Here is a 9,705-nt window from a genome sequence, read left to right as displayed (position 1 = left end):
TTGTTACGGGCTGGACTTCCGTGGCTTGGTAGGGACCTCCTGTTCCTCCCTGGGCGCCTGTGCTGGCCGTGCCTGCTGCGCCGGTTGGCGCATGCGCGGCAGTGGCACACCGGCATCATCACTGACAGTCGGACACAGTGACGTCATTCCGCGCCTGGGCCACTATATAGGCTTTGGTTCATGAGCTGCCCAGTGCCATTCTTTCAGATCGGTGAAGCCCTGCAGGTTACCAGATCTACTAGCCTTGTGGCGCAAACTTTGTCTCGTGCCCTCTGGGGTTGTGGCCATCTGCTTGCCAGATAAAACTGAGCATAATATTAACACTCTTTGGTACGATGCTTTTTTGAAATAATTAAGATGAATTTATATACCCTGCGAGACGTATAAGACATTAAACTGTCTTTATTTATAATTACACCCTTAGACCTGCCTTCTGATTAAAGGCTGGGCCTACTTTTTTGAGACCCCCAAGTATTTGACGGGCTAGTCCAGGTGTATTATCCTGTCGCATTATCGTGACTGGGAGTCATCTTCTCTTAGCTGGTATGTCATTATAGTTATCATACAAGTGACTACTTGGGGGGTGAGGTTATACGTCCAAGAGATGTTTTTTCAACTTTTACAGCTTTTGAATATCTGAGGGTATCTTTGTTTTATGACTATTGTTGCTTCATGGGAGGATAGGACCTTTTCCTGTGGAAGGGCTTGATCTGTGATACCAATATTCCTATTAAAGATAATGCTCAACACACTAGTATCAATACTGGGATGGCCAGTCTAGGAGAAAATGTATTTCTCTTGCTATTATATACATATTTTATTATGATCTTTTTTGGGGTGTACCATAGTATATATTACGTGTATTTTTCTTTTCTTTATTGGCTGATTTTAGACCATTTTGAACTGTCAGCCATTTTTTGCGCCCCCATATTTGGCCTGTTGAGCTGCCTCCTACCTTGTGGAATATACAGAGGAGGCCTACCCCTTGCACATGAAGGGTTTTGCTGCTGCATGGTGCATATTGATATCATATGTAAGCCATTTTATGTTAATGTATGATTGTGTTTCTTTTTTCTGTTTGTTTATTTATATGTTGTAATCTGATATACCCAATTTATGTATATTTCTTTTAGATTTTACTAAGCCTCCGAAGAAGCGATCATTATCACAAAACATGTTGGGCCATTTTCCTGTGGTTTAATGTCCTTCACAACCCCCCCCCCATGGGATTCATCTGGTGGTTATCATGTCTTCAATCATTAAGGTGTTCCTTGTATATGGTGGGCTGTGGGACATTGTCTGCGGGGATAGTATAACTATGATCTTTTAAACTGCAAGATATTTTTTCATGACTTATTGTCATAATAAAGTATACATGATTTTACTAATGTGTTTGGAATTTCTGTGCCTTTAAAGTCCATTTGCAACCCTTCCCCTGTTTTTTCCCTTTCAATTTTTGACTAATATAATTAGGACATGGCACTTAAATATTACCTAATTTCTGGAAGTGATCCGGCACCCGGATACACTTCAATTCCCTCTTATGTTCTATTGAACGTGGCATAGTTGTTGGTGCCAGACGGGCTAGTCTAAGTATTTGAAAAATTGCTGATCTACTGGGATTTTCACACACAATTATCTCTAGGGTTTACAGAGAATGGCCTGAAAAAGAGAATATATCTAGTTAGCTGCAGTTGTGTGGACGAAAATGCCTTGCTGATGTCAGAGGTTAGAAGAGAATGGGCAGACTAGTTTGATTTGATAAAAAGGCAACAGTAACTCAAATAACTACTCGTTACAACCAAGGTATGCAGAATACCATCTATGAATGCACATCATGGCAATCCTTGAAGCAGATGGACTACAGCAGCAAAAGACCACACCGGGTGCTACTCCTGTCAGCTAAACACAAGAAACAGAGTCTACAATTCACACAGGCTCACCAAAACTGAACAACAAAAGGTTGGAAAAACATTGTCTGGTCTGATGAGTCTCGATTTCAGCTGCAACATTCAAATGCTAGGGTTATAATTTGGTGTAAACAACATGAAAGCATGGATCCATCCTGCCTTGTATCAATGTTTCAGCCTGGTGGTGTAATGGTGTGGGGGGTATTTTCTTGGCACACTTTGGGCTCCTTCGTTTTAATTGAGCATCATTTAAATGTCACGACCTACCTGAGTATTGTTGCTGACCATGTTCATCCCTTTATGACTACAGTGTATCCATATTCTGATGTCACAAAGCTCAAATAATCTCAAACTGGTTTCTTGAACATGACAGTGAGTTCACTGTACTCCAATGGCCTCTACAGTCACCGGATCTAAATCCAATAGAGCACCTTTGGGATGCGGTGGAACATGAGATTCGCATCATGGTTATGCAGCTGACAAATCTTCAGCAACTGTGTGATGCTATCATGACAATATGCACCAAAATCTTTAAGGAATATTTCCAATGCCTTGTTGGGTCTATGCCATGAAGAATCAACGCAGTTCTGAAAGCAAAAGGGGGTCCAACCTGGTACTAGCAAGGTGTACCTATTAAAGTGGCCAGTGAGTATATATTTACACACACACACTATATTGCCAAAAGTATTGAGAAGCCTGCCTTTACATGCACGTGAACTTTAATAGCATCCCAGTCTTAGTCCATAGGGTTCCGTATTGAGTTGGTCCACCCTTTGCAGCTATAACGGTTTCAACTCTTCAAAATATCTTGGTATGCTGACTTTTAAGAGTTCCCGTCACTCAGCATAAATGAGTACACCCCAATAGATTTGTCAGAAAACCTTTATTCTCCTTTCAGAATCAACATTTTTTATGGGACACTATGCTACAAAATACTCCCACAAATGTGGTCCATTGATTGCAAACAAAATTTGTTAATTTGCACACTCAAAAAAGTATTTTTCCTAACAAATTCATTCATTGTTGCAAAAATGAATACACTTCAATAAAAGTCTTAGGAGCAAAGCTAAATTTTAGACAACAACATTTTAATTAACAAGAATTCAACTACAGGTGAGTCTAATTATTAATTAAACAGATGTCCAGCAGACAGTTGATTATAAAAGGGTATTACTTAACAAAGAAAACCACTTCCCATTTCATGCTGTCAGAAATGACACCACATGGAAAAGAAATGTCACAGGGCATGAGAAAGAAAATAATTTCTTAACACAAGAAAGGCGAAGGCGACAAGAAGATCAGCAAAACTTTACTTATCAGTCAGAATACTGTAGCAAAAGTGATCCAAAAGTTTAATAAAGATGGAACTGCAGCCATCTCACAGAGATGTCCAGGCCGTCTGCGGAAGTTAACACCTTGACAGGAGCGTCTTCTGATGAGAACGGTTTAAGAAAATCGCCATGCAAGTTCACTGTAGTTAGCAGTAGAAAGCCAAACTGGGGTGATTGTTTCACAATACGGCATACAGTGCAGAGGAATGACATGCATTGGTGTCGTCCATGAAGGAAGTCTCTCCTAAAGCCTATGGCCAAAAACCCTGCCTAGAATTTACCAGGGTCTATGCTGAAAGAGAAGAAGACTACTGGGACTCTGTACTATGGAGTGATGAGACCAAGATAAATGTTTTTGGAACTGATGGCTTTAAATCTGTATGGCACAAAGAAAAATGCATGGTGCCTACAGTGAATCCTGGTCGTGGAAGTGTCCTTCTGTGGGGCTGCATGAGTGCTGCTGCTGTCAGGTTCCATTGATGATATCATGATTTCAAAGATGTACTGCTCTATATTGAAAGAGAAGACCATCACTCTGTTCCCTTGGTCATCGTGCACATTTCCAAAATGACAATGACACAAAACACACACATCTAAGGCCACTGTTGCATTTCTGAAGAAGAACAGAGTGAATGTGATTCAGTGGCCAAGTATGTCTCCTGATCTGAACCCAATCGAACACCTATTGGGAATTCTGAAGAGACAAGTTGAGCATCACTCTTCATCCAGCATCCAGGCTGTAAAAGAGGTCGTTATTGAAGAATGGAAAAGGATAGATGTTGCAATATGTCACCAACTTGTTCATTCCATGCCTAGAAGACTTGGTGCTGTCCTTACAAATCATGGAGGTCATACAAAATACTAGATGGAGTAGTTTTTGTTGTGGGGTGTATTCATTTTTGCATCAACTAATTTGAGTAAAACTGACGATTTTGTAATCTAAGCTATAATAATATTTTTACTTTCATGTAATGAGCTAAACAAATGTTCTTTAAAACTCAGTTTTGTCAACATTTTGGAAATTGTTGTGTTCCTTGAGATATTGATTAAAATATTACTTTTCAAAAGGGGTACACAGGTAGCCCTAGTTTAAGTCACTTGGCAAAGCATCTCTTTCTAGCTGCAGCTCTTTTCTCCTTCACTGCCAATGATTGACAGAGCGCAGGGTGAGATGAGCAAAAGGAGGTTGAAAGTTGGCCGCAGCTACAGCCTGAGGCAGGAGCCCACCTCTAGCAATGGGGGGGGGGGAGTACTTGGGTTGGCTGCCACCATAGCCATAACTTGGTCCCACCCACCAGGCCAAGGAGAATGGAAAGCCCAGGGGAAAGAGGGCAGAGTGGATTAAGTTGTAAGGGCATAACTGTACAGTGTGTGCTGGAGAGTATGCAGGGGAAGTGAAGAATAAAGGATAGGTTTACTTATTTAGGGTGGACCATGGAACATGTAACATGTTCCAGCTCTTGTCTCCTCTCCCGCTGAATAACCCTCTCCCTGTGACAGTGGGTGGCGGATCTTCTCCCTGCACCTGCTGTCACAATAAAAAAATAACGCAGCCATGCATAGCTGAATCATTTATTCACAGAGTTCTGTGAATAAATGAACTACAACCACCTTCGACTGTTGCAGCCGACGGTTTGTAGTTATCAGTGAACTGCTAGGGCATTGTTGAGTGCTCTCATAGTTCATTGATGTCTTCTTGCAGTTCAGTAACTGTCTGCCCATACAAGCTATGGGCTGACAGTATACTGAAAGTCTGAATGAGACTGGCATTGCACCTGCTATCTGCTGATCATGGGTGCAATACTTTACAGGCTGCAATAAAAAAAATAATACATGCATATGTAACACTGCTGTAATACTGTTTGCAGGATGTTAAATGGACAGAAGATGGCAGTGTCCTGCAGCCCAGTTACACAGACTCTGTTGGAAAGCTTTGTGGGATTCGTAGGCTGATTGCATGCCTTCACTGTCTGACATGGAGCTAGCAAACTACATTTCCCAGAGGAGCTAGCGGATGGATGAGGAAAGATAAATACAGAAGCCCAGGAACTGGAGGACAGGAAGTAGACAGAGAGAGAGTTGCTGACATCTCTGATAAATTTGGCGGACAGCCCTGCAAGTAGGGGAGCTGAAGTGCTGCTGTCCTGAGAGGTCTCTGAAGAAGGAATCATGAGGAAATGGGAGTCCCCTTCTACTGAGAGACTTTCCGTCACTTGACCGAGACAAAGAATTGGGTGAGAGAATTCCATACTCAAGCCATCTAAGTTGCACATGACATTACCAAATCCAATTATTTTCTATTCAGTCTGACTACTAGCGTTTCTCAAGTTACACGTGTTAAGGCCCAAGTTGTTCAGCTTACTAGTTATTACAGTTCCAGCATATCCAATCACAAAGGTCTACAGCACTATCTGCCCCTCTGCTGGCCCAGCTGTATTATTGTTCCCATTGCAGTCTGCCCATTCACCAAGGAGCTCCTGTATTGCTTCAGTTTGCCATTGTGGCCCAAGGAAGAACCCATTTCTACAGACGTGTGTTTTGCCCATTTCTATTTTTTGCTACATTTTACACCTCACCCTGTGTTTAAAAGAGGTACTATTTGAATGCAAAATCATCTGAGGGGGCAGCTCATTCCCTTTGTGTTCATTCTCTATTAACAAACTTTTACCCCTTGCCTAAAGGATGCTTTGAATCCTTATGCAAACCAACTAAGGCCACATGGAGCACGCAGCAGATCAAACACTGCAGTTAAAGGGACATTTGTCTATTTAATTGAAGAGCTCTTCTTTCCCTCAGAATTAGACTTAGCCCTCCGTCACTGAGAGCCCAAAGTGAGTTAACCTCTCTGCTTGGTAATTTTTTCGAAATACTGTAGAGGAAACATCTCAGGATTGCGGCTATTGTTTGAATTCTGAATTGTAATTGCAAGTCATCACTGGGAGTGGCGGGAGGGATTATATATATATATATATATATAGAGATATACAGTATATATATAGAGAGAGAGAGTTTCCCTTTCAAGAAAACCTGCCATGAGAGAAGGAGAAAAAAGTTGCAGCCATTGCCGAAAAGGTGGCAGCCATTGCTGGTCTTCATACAAATTTTCTGGCTGCCTGGCTTCAATATTTTCTGAGTCACAGTACTAGAACAAGCCTGCAGATAATGTCAGATTGAAATCAGAACTGGGTCTGAATACATGTTTTAAAAAGCACTGAAGCCATTGGATCAACATGACACCCAGGCAGCCAGTATTTTCCAGTGAGGTTAATGATGGCAACCTATGTATTTCTCTCAGTACAATGTGCAATGTAAACAAGAACAATGTTTTATGATACAGAATACAAGCAGAGCCCATGAGCAGTGCACTCCTCAATATTGTTACACAAAAGAATTTTAAAGTTAATTTTGAGAATGATCTTTTTCAAGCTAGACTACATATAATTCTTCATATCTCATGGGCTGCTGAAGATACAGAAATTCTCAGTAGTAGTAGCCTGTGCTACATACAGTTGGTGGTGGTCTCTACTGTAATATTTTCAATTTAGGATTACGAAGATAAACATTTTCAGCATATTGTAAGATATTCAAATTAGAAAGTGCACAGTGTACCTTAATGATATACAGTAACTTCTCTTTTCTCAGCAGCACCTACAAGTGAAATTTAGAACCAGATCTTTTATGAAACTTTATATTTTTGGCTTACATTCACATTGCTGGCAGATAAGTCATAGAATTAAATGACTTGTTAAGTTAATCTTTTTTCAGCAGAGCTTTGTAATGCACTTGAATTCAAAAGGCTATGCCCACTTCAGAAAATATTACAAATATATTATAAAGGTCAAATGGATGTACAGCACCTCTATTCAAATTTTATACAAGATGAAAAATAATTCCCATTTAACAGATCAAAGATCCAGCTCATGGATATTGACTCACAGTTAACCTCTATTTGGCAGATTCCCACTATACCTCTAGGCAGAAATGTCTTCCAAGAGTGTATATGGGGTATAAGAGACATGACCTAGACAGAGGACTACAAAAAAAACTATATAATTTGGGATGAGCTCCAAAAGAGGTATCAGTCTCCTTAGTACTGTGGACATTACCACATCTACCTAGAAAATAATATTATCACCTACTTTAGTTTATAGGTAGATCCGGTTAGCACTTGTAAGTAAGTGATAGCTTTAAGAAAATGCTGTGCCATCTACTGATCTAAATTACATTCTTTTCCTGGCACCTAAGGACAGCGTGTACAGTTCTTCTATGAGATCACAGGAGAAGTAGCCGATATTTCCCCCTGCTTGCTAGCTATCTTTTGAAACTTCTTTCGTTCTGATAATCTTTTCAAAAGCTGTGTTTCTATAAATTCATGTATAGTGACCCTTTAAATTGACTACAATATAAAATCAACATACATTTTCCTATGATTTCCTTATTTGTTTAACCACTTGACCTCAGGAAGGTTTTACCTTCCTCAAAAACAGGTCCTTTTTTTGCACTGTGCTACTTTAACTGGCAATTGCTCAGTCATGCAACACTGTACCCAAATGAGCGCAAGATCTCTAACATCCACCAGCTCCATGATGTCATCATGAAGGAGTGGAAGTGGACTCCAGTGGCAACCTGTGAAGCTCTGGTGAACTCCATGCCCAAGAGAGTTAAGGCAGTGCTGGAAAATAATGGTGGCCACACAAAATATTGAGATTTTGGGCCCAATTTGGATATTGTCACTTAGGGGTGGACTCATTGTTGTTGTCAGCGGTTTAGACATTAATGTCTGTGTTGAGTTATTTTGAGGGGACAGCAAATTTACACTTATACAAGCTGTACACTCACTACTTTACATTGTAAGCAAAGTGTAATTACTTCAGTGTTGTCACATGGAAAGATATAATAAAATATTTACAAAAATGTGAGGGGTGTACTGCAAATGAAAAAAGACCGATAAAAAAAAAAAACACAATAGTTTCTGCTTACTGTTCCTTTCTGTTATGAAACATATCCATCAAAAAAATAAAATTTCTTCAAAATGTATTCTGCTACATGTCTTTGGTTTAAAAACAATCCTAATAAGTGTATATTAATGGGTTTGTATGAAAGTTATAGCATCTACAAATGATAGTTTATATACTGGAATTTAAGCAGATATGATGCTATACTGGTAATGGTGGTGATCAGCAACTTATAGTGGGACTATGAAAGTGTGGTGTGAAATCTGGCACTAACAGACCCTTGCTGGGAGGTACACTAACTGACATTGACATCTATAGTGACACTAATACAGTGATCAGAAACTGTACACTGTCACTGTACAAATGACACTGGCTGGGAAGGGGTTAACATCAATTGGAAATCAAAGGGTTAATTGTGTGCCTAACAAGTATAATATGTGCTGTTTTACTTACAGATAAGGCTGTCTCTTCTTCTTGCTTTGCAGGGAGAAGAAACAGCCCCATCGCTGATCTGTATACAGAGCCTTATGTGTTTGTAAACACAGGACTTTGCTGTGATCAGCAGGTTTCAACCATAAATCAGTGGCCGGGACCTGCTTACAAAATGGCACCCCAAACCCAGAAGAGGCTGGATGACGTACATGATCCAGTCTGCATGTACTTCTGTCCTTTCAGCCCCAAATCCAATCACTGTCTAAATATTGTAGATTTCACCTCTGTAACATCTCCAAAATAACCATTGAAACTACTAAGCATTTTATTCACTGTCATGTTATCTCTCGCCTTGACAATTGTAACTTCCTCCTCATTGGCCTACCTAATCGCAGGCTATCCCCTCTTCAGTCTATCATGAATGCTGCTGCCAGACTCATCCACCTTACTAACCATTCCATGTCTGCCACCTCTCTCTGCCAATCCCTCCACTGGCTTCCTATTGTCCAACAAATAAAATTCAAAACATTAACAATAACATATAAAGCCATTTACAACTCTGCCGTGAGCTACATCACCAATCTGGTCTCCAAATATCACCCAAACCATCCTATCTGCTCCTCCCAAGACCTCCTGCTCTCTAGCTCCCTTGTCTCCTCCTCTCATGCTCATCTCCAGGACTTCTGCAGAGCCTCCTCCATCCTCTGGAACTCCCTGCCCTAATCTGTCCGACTATCACCTACTCTGTCCACTTTTAGGCAATCCCTGAAAACCTCTCTTCAGGGAAGCCTATCCTGCCTGCAGCTAATGACTAAATCTTCTATTTCTCCCATCAGTTCATCCCCCACAGTTATTACCTTTTTGTTCCACAAGTCCCTCCCTATTAGATTGTAAGCTCCCAGGAGCAGGGCCCTCCTAACCCTCTTGTATTGAGCTGTATTGTCTTCCTTTATATTTTAACCACTTGCCCTCCAGCGGATTTACCCCCCTTCCTGACCAGGCCATTTTTTGGCGATACGGCACTGTTATTTTAACTGACAATTGCGCGGTCATGCAATGCTGCACCCAAATTAAATT

The sequence above is a fragment of the Staurois parvus genome, unplaced genomic scaffold (genome assembly GCF_062004578.1).
Source record: "Staurois parvus isolate SC_StPar_1 unplaced genomic scaffold, SC_StPar_1.0 ptg000096l, whole genome shotgun sequence".
Taxonomy (NCBI): Eukaryota; Metazoa; Chordata; class Amphibia; order Anura; family Ranidae; genus Staurois; species Staurois parvus.
The sequence above is the reverse complement of the archived record's forward strand: the minus strand, read 5'-3'. Positions refer to the sequence as shown.